The sequence below is a fragment of the Lemur catta genome, chromosome 9 (genome assembly GCF_020740605.2).
Source record: "Lemur catta isolate mLemCat1 chromosome 9, mLemCat1.pri, whole genome shotgun sequence".
Classification (NCBI taxonomy): domain Eukaryota; kingdom Metazoa; phylum Chordata; class Mammalia; order Primates; family Lemuridae; genus Lemur; species Lemur catta.
This window is the reverse complement of record NC_059136.1, coordinates 23,254,063-23,268,507: the sequence shown is the minus strand read 5'-3', so window position 1 is coordinate 23,268,507 and position 14,445 is coordinate 23,254,063. Positions and strand designations below refer to the sequence as shown.

General features: G+C 40.9%; 1 non-coding gene across 1 annotated transcript; it reads left to right on the top strand.

Moving 5' to 3' along the window:
- The first annotated feature begins 7,897 nt into the window (after positions 1–7,897).
- Positions 7,898–8,061, top strand: LOC123645254. The gene has a single exon (XR_006737464.1). It is a non-coding gene; the product is annotated as a U1 spliceosomal RNA (small nuclear RNA).
- The last annotated feature ends 6,384 nt before the right edge of the window (positions 8,062–14,445 follow it).

The following is a 14,445-nucleotide window of genomic DNA, read 5'->3' as shown; positions in this document are numbered from 1 at the left end:
CCTTTCTCCCCAGGACTCTCCAACTTGGCATGAGAACCTCTCTTGCTCTTCCACCTCCTCCCCACCAGCCTGTCAATCCACTTGTTTAACTGGCACCGGCACCTCAGTGCTTGTGAAGGGACCCATACACCACAAGCCATGTTCACAGGCAGCTGGGGCCTGCCCAAAGCCAAGCTCCTGCTCCCTGAAACCTGCTGCTTCTGCATTATCTTCCCAGTACAGAGCAAGGCCAGCCTCCCTCCCCTCTCCCTACCACCTGCCTCAAGCCACCTCACACTGACCCTGTAGGCTCATCAGCCCTCCACCAGGCAGAAATGGTGATCACACTGCTCACCTGCTTACAACCCTCTAATGGGTGCCCTCAGAATGAAGTCCACACTCCTTAGATGGGACACAGGGCTAAGCTTAGTCACATGCTGGGCATGGGGCAGGCAACATGGTTCCACCTTCCCCCCATTTTCTGCCAGTTTCCTTGAGCAGGTACGGTTCCTTCTCCAGGGTGACTGCAAGTGCTGTAAGCATTCTGATTAGGAGAAGCGACCTGTCTAGTGCTAACTCCCAAACACATCAGGATTTTACACTAAGGAGGAAAACACAGAATTTTTACATGGTTAGAACATCTGTAGAAGTGAAAGGAGGAGCTCAGGAATAACTGCTAAGCAAAATGTGCAAGGACAGTGTTTTCTTGAGAAGTTCAAGGACACATGCCTTGGCTAAGAGGGAGAGGCTTGGGTGAGGCTCCCTGGGGATGGCTAGGGTCTGAAGGTGTGGACCAGGACCAGGGCCAGGGGGATCTACAGCAAAAGCCCCTAGTGCAAGAGAAAAGGCCAGGGAGGGCTCAAGCCTATCCTGTCGGTGAAGGGCACTCAGGCAGGGGATTGTGTTTAGGAAGGTGAGTCCAGTGGTAGAACGTACAGGGGAGGCTGTGGGGTGAGCACAGGTAAAGTGAGCAGTAGGGAAGCTGTTGAGGTGTGCTAGGAGGAGCTAGGAGCAGATAGTACAGAGGCCTCCAGAAGCACTGGGCTGTATGCAGCCAGGGGGAGCAGGGGATGTCTGCCAGCTGAGAGCCCTGCTGTCTGCTGTACACCACCCAGGGAGGGAAATGAGCCCCAGTGCCTGGAGATCTGGCCAAGCAAAGGCACAAGTTGATGGTGCGCATGTTGATTTACCAAGAGGAATGGAAACAGCAATTTTGAAGTCATCATGTTAATTTTTCAGGGGAGAAAGAAAAGCAGTCCCTGCCATGTGGGAGCTGGCCTGGTCCTATCTGCTAAGCCTCAGCATTGCTAGGAGCTGGCCTGGGACTCACAGATAGAGGCCTCGGTGCTGCTAGGAGCTGGCCTGGCATTCAGAGATAGAGACCTCAGTGCCCTCCTGGTAAAAATATAAATAATTTCACAGAAAATCAACATTAGACAAGGCCACTCTGTGACCCCTCTGTAATTATGTCTAGACACAGACAAAACATGAGCATTGTCCAAGCCATAGAAAAGACCAAGCAGTGCCCTATCCTGACCAATCTGAGCAGCTGCTGCCTCCTTATAACTGACAGCTTCAGTCTTGCTCCAGTCAGAGGCTGGACTGGAGGCTAAACCAAATAGGATATACTGAGGCTAATACAGAGAAAAGCCTACTTCCTTAAACCCTCCCCAAATTACTCAAAACAAGCCAAATCCTATAAAAAGTCCTTTCCTAGCACCCTTTCACCATGACTCCCCACAGTGTGCATCCTGCCTCACTATAATGAGCAGTAATTCAACTTGTTCAGCCACGGGTGTGTTCCAGTGAGCTTCATGGGAGAACACCAACACAGGTAACTATACCAAGGCCAAAAAAAGCAAATTTATTTTTCAATCAGAAAACATTACTGGCTGGGTGCAGTGGCTTACACCTGTAATCCCAGTACTTTAGGATTCTGAGGTGGAAGGATCCCCTGAGTCCAGGAGTTGGAAGCTGCAGTGAGCTATGATGATGCCACTGCACTCCAGCTTGGGTGACACAGCAAGACCCTGTCTCTAAAAAAAAACTTAAAAAAAATTATTTACATAAGTAATAATTAAATCCACTCTTGTTTGCAAAATTAAACACTACAAGTATCTATGGAACAAAATCTCCAAGTTTCTACTACATCCCCTGCCCTGCAAAGCAACACTGTCAATGGTACCAGCTCTGGACCTCAGCTCATATAATACCAGCACAGGTGCCCTGTGCCACTGCCCCTGACTAACCAGGGCTATCATTCAGCATCTCTGGATTGGAAGCACCTTCAGAACAGGGTATGATCTGTGAGTTTTAATGCCCAGCCTAGCACTTAGTCCGGGGCCTGGCACACCACAGGTGTCAAACATGGAGTGAAGGAATGCCCTTTACATGGCACGATCTGCATGAACACCAACTGCCCAGGACCAGGAACAGAGAACTCTGCACACTTCTGGAGTTTGGCTCAACATCAACATTGGTGGAAAGGCATTCCAGGAGTGTGGGCAACAAAACTAAAAGCCCATGGAATGCATGGAGACACATCTGGAGGGACCAGGTGGAAGGAGGAGAGGATGCAGGGAAGAGTCACGGGTGTCTGGGGAAGTGAGTTAAGGCCAAGTGTGGACAACCATAGGTGGAAAGGTCAAAAATCTGAACCATGTTTTATTGGCAGTGATAAACCTGGAAGTGGTTTGAAGATCAGTGAGCACTATGGTGACGGTGCAAGCAGGGAGAACCCGGAATTAGGGGTAGTGAAAGGTCAGGAGAAGAGGGACAGCTGGGGGCCTGGTCCCAGCCCTGCAGCCCCCAAAGTGGCCCCTTCCCCACTAGGGCCCAGATGCTTCCTCCCAGACAGCAGGAAGGCTGAGCCCATTCTGGCACCAAAATACTCTGCAAATGTCTCTTGAATATCTAGTTTGTCTCAGGCTTGTAGGACCATTGGTGACCTTTCAGAATGCCAAAAATGCAAGTATTCACCCTCTGACTTCTCAAGTCTCTTCTCTTCACGAGTGCCTCTTCTCCCTGTGGGCCCTTGCCCTCTGGATTTGCTTCACCCCACACCATCCATGTCTCCTCCCTCTCACTGCAACTTCCCACCCTGAGGCTCCAGTGCAACTCCCTCCTCCTCCTCTCCTTCATCCCACTCTGGTTGTTATCCATAGCTTCTTGGTTCTGGGAGGACTCTAGTACCAGGCTCAAAGTCCTCCTCTTACCCCGACTGCTAACTTGATCCCTGGGCATCACAGGCTCTATCCTCTGAACACCTCTCAAAGCTATGTCATTCTCTCAAGTCAAGACCATGGTCATCTCTACAACAGCCCCTCATCTATCCTCAGCACCACAGACAAAGGGATTTTTCTGAAGAACTAGATAATGTCACTCTCCTGCTTAAACTCCTTCAGGGAACTTCCAGTCAAGATGGTGGACTGAACTGACCTGGGATCCCAAATCCCAATCTTAACACATAAAATTGCTAGACAAAATATTTTAAAACATTTAAACATACATAGCTGAGCAGGAATGCAAGAACTAAATGTAAAGAGAGGAGACCCCTTAATTGTGAGGGAAGCACTGTAGCTGTGTGATTTACAGCAGTTGCACTGAGAAGACAAAAATTCTCATTCATGAACCCCAGGCTCCTTGCTAGAAACCTGATGCTCCACCTGGGGGCAGGTGTGAACCAGACAGCTTTACCAAAACCCCAACCCAGATTCCGCTCAGCTCTGCCCCTAATGGTCAAAGGAAATCAGCCCACTCTATCTGCCCGGCAGAGGAAAAGGTGAATTCTTTCTGGAAGAAGATAACATCATCCAGAACTTCTGCAATTTTTTATACATAATACCTGTCATTCAATTAAAATTTACTAGGCATTTTAAAAGACAGGACTCTATGACTGAAAATTGAGAGGAAAAACAAGATGACAGAAACAGACCTAGAGGTGACTCAAAGATTAGGGATAACAAAAAAGGACTTTAAAATAAATATGATCAATATGTTAAGGAAACTACAGACATAAATGAAGAAATATGAAGGAAAATATGGAGGATTTTCCTAGAGAAACAGTTTCTATAAAAAGAATCAAATTGAACTTCTTTAATGGAAAAATACAATCAACTGAAACCAAAAATCCAAGAGACAGGTTTAAGAGCAGATAAGACAAGTCAGAAGAGAGTATTAGTGAACTGGAAGATAGGTCAATAGAAAATAGCCTAACTCACAAAGAGAAAAAAGAGAATGGATAGAGAAAACTGTAAGATATCTGGCCGGGTGTGGTGGCTCACGCCTATAATCCCAGCACTCTGGGAGGCTGAGGCATGAGGATTGCTTGAGGCCAGGAGTCTAGACCAGCCTGAGCAAGAGCAAGACACCATCTCTACAAAAAATAGAAAAATTAGCCATACATGGTGGCACACACCTGTAGTCCGAGCTACTCAAGAGGCTGAGGCAAGAGGATCACTTGAGCCCAGGAGTTTGAGGTTGCAGTGAGCTATGATGATGCCATGGCACTCTACCTCGGGCAACAGGGCAAGACCCTGTCTCAAAAAAAAAAAAAAAGTAAGTAAAGTATAAGATATGTGGTAAGTAAAGTCGCAAATACTCATAATTAGAGTCCCAGAAGGACAAGAGAGAAAAAATGAGGAAGAAGTAATAGTGTCTGATGATATAATGCTTGAAAATTTTCCAAAATGGGTTAAGACATCAACCCATAATCTACCAAAACAGACACAAAGAGAAGGTTATGCCTCATAAAACTCTCCAACTCGTCTTATGAGCCCAACTTTATGGGGTGATTTATGTCCCCCCAAAAATTCATATGTTGAAGTCTTAATTCTCAGCATCTCAGAATGTGACCTTATTTGGAAATAGGTTTGTTGCAGATATAATTAGTTCAGATGAGGTCACATTGGAGTAGGGTGGGCTACTAATGCAACATGACTAATGTCCTTATAAAATGGGAAAATCTGACCACAGACACAAACACAGGGAGAATGCCATGTGGAGACTGGAGTTAGGTCGCCACAAACCAAGAAACTACCAGAAGCTAGGAGAGAGGACTGAGATAGATCCTTCCCTAGCGCCTTCTGAGGGAGCACAGCCCTGGTGACACCTTGATTTCAGACTTCTAGCCTCCAGAACTGTGAAGAATAAGTTTCTGTTGTTTAACCTATTCCATTTGTGGTACTTAGTTATAGCAGACCTAGCAAACTAATATACCCAGCCCAACACTGATACCAAATTCTGACAAGCTCATTACAAGAAAGAAAATTTTTACAAGACAATATATCTCATAAGCATACAGGTAAAAATTCCAAACAAAATATTATCAAATCAAATCCAATAATGTATAAATGGAGAGTAGATCGTGATCAAGGGAGGTTTATTTCAGGAATACAAGGGTGGTTTTAACACCCAACTTGTAACCATATTAACAGAAAAAAACAGGAAGGAAATCATATTCATCATAACAGATATAGAAAATGCATTTTGTAAAGTCCACTACTCATTCATGATAAAAACTCTCAGCAAATTAGGAATCTATAAGAGCATCCTTAATCTGATAAGGAATATCTACAACACCCCACAGCAAACATCATTCTTAATAGTGAATTATTGAAAGCTCTCTTCCTGAGATTGGAAATGAGATAAGAGTATCTCCTGTCACTTCTACTCAACACTATATTGCAGACCTTCCTGCAACAAGGCAGGAAAACTAAAATGGTATAAAGATTAAAATATAAGAAATACAATTTTCATTATTTGCAAACAGAATGATCATGAAATAGAAAATATAAACTAATCTAAAGACGCACCATTCAGGCCAGACGCGGTGGCTCACGCCTGTAATCCTAGCACTCTGGGAGGCTGAGGCGGGTGGATCATTTGAGCTCAGGAGTTCAAGACCAGCCTGAGCAACAAGACCAGCCTGAGCAAGAGCAAGACCCGGTCTCCACTAAAAAATAGAAAGAAATTAGCTGGACAACTAAAAATATATAGAAAAAAATTAGCTGGGCATGGTGGTGCATGCCTGTAGTCCCAGCTATTTAGGAGGCTGAGGCAGAAGGATTGCTTGAGCCCAGGAGTTTGAGGTTGCTGTGAGCTAGGCTGACAAGAGAGTGAGACTCTGTCTCAAATTTTTAAAAAAAAATTTAAAAAAAAGTCTTGAACATTTACTTCATTAAAATATTGAGATAACATATGAAAATGTGCTTACCTTAATCAGAGCAATGCAAATCAAACCTAAATGAGATACCACTCCTCACCTACGAAAATGGCTACCTTTTAGCTGACAGTGCCAGGTGTTGGCAAGGATACCAAAACTCGTATAACTGCTGGTGAAGTGAAAATCGATTAGGGAAAACTCTTTGGCAATATCTACTAAAGCTGAATATACACATACCTTATGATCCAACAATTCCACTTACAGGTATATGCCCTGCAAACAAATTACAAACATCTTAACAAATGATCTGTGTAGGCCGGGCGCGGTGGCTCACGTTTGTAATCCTAGCACTCTGGGAGCCCGAGGCGGGTGGATCGCTTGAGCTCAGGAGTTTGAGACCAGCCTGAGCGATTCGACCAGCCTAAGCAAGAGTGAGACCCCGTCTCTACTGAAAAATAGGAAGAAGTCAGCTGAACAACTAAAAATATATAGAAAAAATTAGTCGGGCATGGTGGCACATGCCTGTAGTCCCAGCTACTGGGGAGGTTGAAGCAGGAGGATCACTTGAGCCCAGGAGTTTGAGGTTGTCATGAACTAGGCTGACACCACAGCACTCTAGCCAGGGCAAAAAAGAGCAAGACTCTGTCTCAAAAAAAAAAAAAAATGATCTGTGTAAAAATGTTCATAGCTGTACTATTTGTAACAAGGCAAAACTGGAAAAAAAACCAAAAATCTTTCAGCAGTAGAATGGAGAAATGACTCATCATATAATTATACAATGGAGTACTCTAAAGCAACAATATGGAAAATTCATAGACCTACATTTATGATTTGTGCACTTTTCTGTCTAAATGTTACAAGTCAAGTCAATAAAAACTTTGCAAAACAATAACCTTATTACATATGAGGAAAAAAGAGGAAAAATCCCAGAAATAAATGGCAAATTACAAACAGAGGAAGGTCAATTAGACTCATCAACAACAATAAATGCTGGTAGACAATGGAATAATATCTTGAAAATGCAGGGGTATTGGGGTAGGGGTAGAGAATAATTTTCAATCCAGAACTCTATACTTAGCAAACTACCATGGAGGAGAACAAAATAAAAGCATTTTAAGATAAACAAAGGCTAAAATAATCTACTACTCATAGATGTAAGATTTTTTTTAAAGCATGATATTTTACCATTCATTGAACCTTAATATTTAAAATTAAAATTTAATTTAAAATACATACAGGATATATTTCAGTAGAAGTAAAACAAACCCAGAGGGATGCATGGTTGCAAGCTGCAATAGTGAGCAAACACATTTGTAGAATGTATTGATAAATCTGGATCAGTGTTAACTATGGAAAATGATAACCACTAATTCTGAAAACACTTGTACATAGTATATAAATAACATGCTAGACAATAGTAACATGTAAGTGAAGAAGAAAACCTTTGAAGGGAAGTTAACACTTTTTAAGGTTCTTATTTGGGAAAAGAATTGAGATATTAACATTATTATTTATTTTAATAATATGTATTTCCTTTTGTAATTAGTAATACATTCACATGGTTCAAGGTCAAAAAGTATAAAGGGTTTACTATAAAAAGACTATTGCACGCTTATCTCCCTGTCACCCATTTCTTTTCTCCAGAATCAACCAATGTCATCAGTTTTTCACGTATCCTTTCAGAGATTTAATTAACCTTAGACTGAGTTAGGAAAGTATAAAGTAGATTATATATGTTTAAAAAATGGCAGAATTATACTTACCTGGCAGGGGAGATACCATGATTACGAATGCGGTTTTCCCAGGGCAAGGCTTATCCATTGCTCTCCCGATGTGCTGACCCCTGCGATTTCCCCAAATGTGGGAAACTTGACTGCATAATTTGTGGTAGTAGGGGACTGTGTTTGAGCTTTCTCCTAGGGGTGGGGGGCACCTAGGAAATCACTGCAATGCTTACCAAAATTCCAGTGAAATTTTTTGCAGAATTAGAAAAACTCATCCCTAAAATTCATATGGAATCTCAAAGGACCTTGAATAACCAAAACAATCTTGAAGAAGAAGAACAAAGCTGGAGGACTCACTCTTTCTAATTTCAAAATTTACTACAAAGCTACACAGTAATCAAAACAGTGTGATACCGGCGTAAAGACAGGCATATAGACAAATGAATAGAACAGAGAGCCCAGAAAAAACATTCCCATATATGGTCAAATGATTCTGATAAGGGTGTCAAGACCATTCAATGGGAAAAGGACAGTTTTTTGTTTTGTTTTGTTTTGTTTTTTTTGAGACAGAGTCTCGTTGTGTTGCCCGGGCCAGAGTGAGTGCCGTGGCGTCAGCCTAGCTCACAGCAACCTCAAACTCCTGGGCTTACGCGATCCTACTGCCTCAGCCTCCCCAGTAGCTGGGACTACAGGCATGCGCCACCATGCCTGGCTAATTTTTTTTATGTATATATTTTAGTTGGCCAGATAATTTCTTTCTATTTTTTTAGTAGAGACAGGGTCTCGCTCTTGCTGAGGCTAAGTCTCGAACTCCTGACCTCGAGCAATCCACCCGCCTCGGCCTCCCAGAGTGCTAGGATTACAGGCGTGAGCCACCGCGCCCGGGCCGTTTTTTGTTTTGTTTTGTTTTTTTAAGAGACGGGGTCTGGCTCTGTTGCTCAGGCTGCAGTGCAATGATGTAACCATAGCTTCCTGTACCCTCAAACTCCTGGTCTCAAGTGATCCTCCCACCTCAGCCTCCTGTGTAGCTGGGACTACAGATGTGTGCCTCCATGCCTGGCTAATTTTTCTTATTTTTTCCTTTAGAGACGGGGCCTTTGCTACGTTGCCCAGGCTGGCCTCAAACTCCTAGCCTCAAGTGATCCTCCCACCTTGGCCTCCCAAAGCACTGGGATTACAGGCATGAGCCACCATCCCCAGCCCCCACAAAATTAAAAAATACAATGACCCAGCAATTCCAATCCTGAGTATATACATACCCAAAAGAATTGAAAGCAGGGTCTTGAGATGTTTGTACACCCATGTTGATAGCAACATTATTCACAATAGCCAAAACATAGAAGCAACCCAAGCATCCATCGACAAATGAATGGATAAGCAAAATGTGGTATATCCATACAAATGAATATCAGTTAGCCTTAAAAGGAAGGAAATTCTGACACATGCTACAACATGGATGAATCTTGAGGACATTATACTAAGTGAGATAAGTCAACCACAAAAAGATAAATACTGCATGTTTCCACTTACATGAGGTACTTAACATTAGTCAAAAATCAAAGTAGGATGGTGATTGACAGGGGCTTGGGGGAAGGGGAAATGAGAAGTTATCATTTAATGGGTACGGAGTTTCAGTTTTACAAGATGAAAAGAGTTCTGGAGATGGGTCGTGGTGACGTTTATATAACATTATGAATGTATTGTATATCACTTTAAAATGGTTAAGACAGTAAATTTTACCACAATAGAAAAATTGGGAAATAAAAGCTAGGGAAACTATGAAAGGAACAGAAATATGACATATAACCTCCAAATAGGTAGAGGAAAAAGGAAGAAGAAAAAAAGCAAACCAACAGAGGAAGGAAAGGAGAAAACAAAGAACAAATAACAAAACATAGTAAATGGAAAATAAAAAATCATATGGCATGTATAAGACCAAGTATATAAATATATATAGATTAAATTCAGCTATTAAAAGACAAATTTTGGCTGGGCGTGGTGGCTCGTGCCTGTAATCCCCACACTTTGGAAGGCTGAAAGGGTAGGATTCACTTGAGCACAGGAGTTCAAGGCTGCACTGAGAAATGATTTTGCCACTGTACTCTAGCCTGGGCAATAGAGAGAAAGACCTCATCTCTTAAAAAAAAAAAAGATAAACTTGGACTTGAATTTTAAAAATCTGGTTTTCACTCTGGGAGGCCGAGGCCGGTGGATCGTTTGAGCTGAGGAGTTCGAGACCAGCCTGAGCAAGAGCGAGACCCCGTCTCTACTAAAAATAAAAAGAAATTATATGGACAACTGAAAATATATATAGAAAAAATTAGCCGGGCATGGTGGCGCATGCCTGTAGTCCCAGCTTCTTGGGAGGCTGAGGCAGGAGGATTGCTTGAGCCCAGGAGTTTGAGGTTGCTGTGAGCTAGGCTGACGCCACGGTACTCTACCCTGGGCAACAGAGTGAGACTCTGCCTCAAAAAAAATAAATAAACAATAAATAAATAAATAAATAAAAATTTAGTTTTAAGCATTTATAAGACACAAATATAAAACTTGCTAATCCAAAAAGTTGAAAAATAAAGGGATGGAAAAATTACATCAAAGAAGACATTAATAAATGGAGAGATAGACCATATTCATATATAGGAAAATTAACATTTTAAAAATATGTCAATTCTCAGTATTTTATTAGAAGTAATAATGTTATTGTTGTTACGTTAAATAGCAAAGTCCTTAACCATTAGAGATACATACCAAAATACTTATGAAATAACATAAAAGTGCCTAGGATTGATTTTAAAATATTCCAGAAAAAAAGCAATTCCAACAAAAATCAAAATAGGCCAGGGATGATGGTACATGCGCCTTTTAGTCCCAGCTGCTGAAGGGGCTGAGGGAGGAGGATTGCTTGAGCCCAGGAGTTCAAAACAGCCTGGACAGCATAGCAAGACCCTGACTCAAAATAAATGTTTTTTTAAAAATCACAGTAGAATTTTTCACAGAATTCAATAAGCTGATTCTAAAATTTACATGAAAGAGTGAAAGAACAGGAATACTCAAATCCGCAGGACACTTCTTCTGAAGAAAATTCTGGATGGGGACTAGCCCTATCAGACATCAGGACATATTATGAAACAATAACAATTAAAACAGTGTGGTATTAGTGCAGGATGGACCAAAAAAAAAAAAAGGAATATAACAGAAAACCCCAAAATAGAACCACAACTACATAGGATTTTGATATATGACAAAGGTGGTATGTCCAGCCAATCAGTGGGGAAAGACCTGAAAAGTATAGTCAGTGAAACAGACCTGGATAGTATAGTTAACTATACCTTAAATTGGAAAAAACAAGTTATAAACTGGGAGAGATATTCATAATGCATGTAACTGACAATAGATTTGCATCAAGAATATATGAAGAATTCCTATAAATCAATGTAGGACAATTTTTTTTTAATTTAAAAAATTTTTAAAAAATCAATGTGGAAACTGCCACTTCTAGCTACGATGGACTAACAGTGAACCAGGATTTATACTCACTCTCCCCACTGCAAACAACTAAAAAATCTTTATGAAACAAGACTTTCCAAAATTTGTATTTTTATTTATTTGTTTGTTTATTTATTTATTTATTTATTTTTCTTCAAAAATTATAAAATAGCACAGGACTGTGACCCCCAAAGATGGGAGCATTGTGATCACCCTGGATTTCTGCCTAGAGGCACATTTCAGGACACAGGACCAAAAAGGGGTCCCAAGCAAAGCACTGACATCTCCTTGAGCTAAGGAGACAAAACTTAAAGGTCAGAGAAGCTGAAAAACTGGACAGAATTCTGGAAAGAATGGAACAATACATTATAAAGAGCTATAGAAATCTGCATAGGGTCCCCCTTAAGTCTTTGCTGAATACTAAGCCATGCATGCAAAGGGGAAAACTCCTAAGCTGAATAATTCCCAGAACTCATGCAGGCCTAGGAGGCATTCATGTTTCAACCAGTCATGACCAGAAGGTCATGCCTTAGAGGTGGGGCTGAACTATCCTGAAAATAAAGATTACTCTAGAGGTGCCCCTACAAAGCTTAAAGACAAGACTCAAATGGGTCAAACTCAAATGCAAGTACTTTAAATGCCTGCCAGAACAAAGCTCAACACTCTTAACAAAATATAGACACTCAATAATGTAAAACTCATGTCAAGTATCCAATAAAAAATTACCAGATAAGCCAAGAAGTAGAAAATATGTACTATAACAAGGAGAAGTATCAGTCAATAGAAACAGACTGACCTCAAAATGACAAAGGTGATGGAATTGGCAGATAAGGACATTAAACTAAGTCCAAATGTTTAAAGGAAAGCATGGCCAAAATGAGAGAAAGATATAAAAATAGCCAAATGGGGCTTCTTGTAATGAAAAATACAATATCTAAAATGAAAAATTCACTGGATGAGATTAACAACAGATGAGATGTTCCAGAAGAAAAGATAAATGAACTTGAAGACATAACAATAGGAATTATCTAAAATGGAGCACCCAGAGACAAAAGCTGAAAAGAAAATGAACAGAGCACCAGTAGGCTAATATTAAGTGACCTATCATATGTGTAGAGTCCCATAAGGAAACAGGCAGAACATAAAAAAATATAATCGTGCATTGCTAAACAACAGGGATATGTTCTAAGAAATGTGTTGTTAGGCAATTTTGTCATGCGAACATCAGAGTGTACTTCACAAATCTATATAGTATAGCTTACTACACACCTACACTGTTACTCATAGGCTACAAACCTATACAGCATGTTACTGTACTGAATACTGTAGGCAACTGTAACACAATGGTAAGTATTTGTGTATCTAAACATAGAAAAGGTACAGTGAAAATACAGTATAAAAGATAAAAATTGGCACACCTGTACAGGGCACTTACCATGAATGGCCCCTGTAGTCCTGCAAGTTGCTCTGGGTGAGTCAGTGAGTGAGTGGTGAGTGAATGTAGAGGCCTAGGACATTACTGTACACTACTACAGACTTTATAAACACTGTACACTTAGGCTATACTAAATTTATTAAATTATAAAGTAATTGTACTCTGATATTATGATGGCTACAATATCACTAGGCAATAGAAATTTTTTCAGCTCCTTTATAATCTTATGGGACTGTCATCATATGTGCAGTCCATCAATGACTGAAACATCATTATGTGGTGCATGACTGTACTTGCAGAAATAAAAATAAAAAATCCCCTTTGTGATCAAAACTGTAATTGCACAGATCAAGAAATTCAATGAACCCCAAACATGATAAACACAAAGAAAACCACATCAAGGTGTATTATAACCAAACTGCTGAAAACCAGTGATAAACAGAAAATCTTAAAAGCAGCTACACCATGAATAACACACAATTCTGTCAACTTTTTAAAAAGTAAAATTAATCACAAAAATCAATATTTGAGGTAATACATATGTTAATTAGCTTGATTTAGCCATCCTACAATGTATATACATCAAAACATCATTTTGTACACCATAAATATATACAATTTTTGTCAATTAAAAGCAGCCAGGGAGGAGGGAAACATATTACATACAGAGAAATAAAGATAAGATTTACCATAGGTTTCTTTCTTTCTTTCTTTTTGAGACAGAGTCTCACTCTGTTGCCCTGAGCAGAGTGCCGTGGCATCAGCCTACCTCACAACAACCTCAAACTCCTGGGCTCAAGTGACTCTCCTGCCTCAGCCTCCCAAGTAGCTGGGACTATAGGCACACACCACGACACCCAGCTAATTTTCCTATTTTTAGTAGAGACGAGGTCTCACTCTTGCTCAGGCTAGTCACCATATATTTATACAAGCCAGAAAACAATGAAATTACATCTTTAAACTGCTGGAGGAAAAAAAACTGTTAACATAAAATACTATATCTGAAAATATATCTTTTAAATGAAGGTGAAATAAAGGCTTTTTCAGAAAAACAAAAGCTGAGAGAATTTGTTACCAGCAGTCCTGCAGTAGTACAAGGAATGTTAACAATTGTTAGGGAACATACCAGATGGAAACCTAGATATACAAAAGGGAATGAAGCACACCAGGCGTGGTAAATATACAGGTAAATATAAGACATTTTTCCCATTTTTAAATCTCTTGGCTGGGTACAGTGACTCATGTCTGTAATCCCAGTAGTTTGGGAGGCCAAGGCGGGAGGATTGCTTGAGGCTACAAGTTCAAGACCACCCTAGGCATCATAGCAAGACTCCACATCTACAAAAAAATGGAAAAATTAGCCAATCATGGTGGTGCATGCCTGTAGTCCCAGCTACTAAGGAGGTTGAGGTTGGAGGATCACTTGAGCCCAGGCATTCAAGGTTGCAGTGAGCTATGATCAGGCCACTGCAATCTCTGTCAGCCTGGGTGACAGAGAAAGACCTTGTTGCCTCCCCCCCAAAAAAATTTAAAAGAATGTTTAAATAAAAAATATTAATAATGACCGGGCACGGTGGCTCACGCTTGTAATCCTAGCACTCTGGGAGGCCGAGGCGGGTGGATCGCTCAAGGTCAGGAGTTCGAGACTAGCCTGAGCA